Source organism: Etheostoma spectabile, chromosome 12, assembly GCF_008692095.1.
Source record: "Etheostoma spectabile isolate EspeVRDwgs_2016 chromosome 12, UIUC_Espe_1.0, whole genome shotgun sequence".
Taxonomy (NCBI): Eukaryota; Metazoa; Chordata; class Actinopteri; order Perciformes; family Percidae; genus Etheostoma; species Etheostoma spectabile.
The window spans coordinates 30500632-30501275 of NC_045744.1; the positions used below are offsets into that span (position 1 = coordinate 30500632).

At 36.0% G+C, this 644-nt stretch overlaps 1 protein-coding gene across 1 annotated transcript in view; it reads right to left on the reverse strand.

The window, feature by feature from the left end:
• The window catches only part of LOC116699831 (potassium voltage-gated channel subfamily H member 6), a 142747-nt gene that overhangs the window by 58009 nt on the left and 84094 nt on the right, over window positions 1-644 (reverse strand). The gene's annotated exons all lie outside the window — the stretch shown is intronic.

Below are 644 nucleotides of genomic sequence, written 5' to 3' on the forward strand. Positions count from 1 at the left end.
GTGGCTACTTTGAAGAAACTAGAATATAATATATTTTTTCTTAAGTACATAATTCCACGTGTTTATTCATGCCTTCAGTGATAATCTACAATGTAAATAGTCATGGAAATATAGGAAACGCATTGAATGAGAAGGTGTGTTCAAACCTTTTGCCTGTACAATATATATACAAACACACACACTCCAGGGTTAGTTTGAGCATCAAAGACTTAATTTCCTCCATTTTAATACACTTTTATAATGCAATTTATGGTGGGAATACATTTATTCATCCTTTGAAAACACAGGTGAAATTCAAATTATATTGGAATATAAAGCAGTAAGGGGGCTTTTACATCAGGGACCTAAACCTGGATCACAAACATTGCCCCCAAAGAAACCAGGTCAAAATAAAATAGCCTGATTATATTTGTCTTAAATGTGCGTTGAAGGGAGTTGGTGTCAGTGTAGGCGGAGCATTTTGGCCACACACACACTACGCACTGTGCTCAGCAGGTTGATGAAAGATGAGAAAAGTCTCTCTGTTCTGCAGTTGGTTTAGTTTGCTTTCACATTACTCAACCCCGTATTTGTGAAGACAAATATCTGAAGTGAAGGTTCTGTCACAAAACTATGTTGTTGCGTATCATTGCACATTTTTAAGT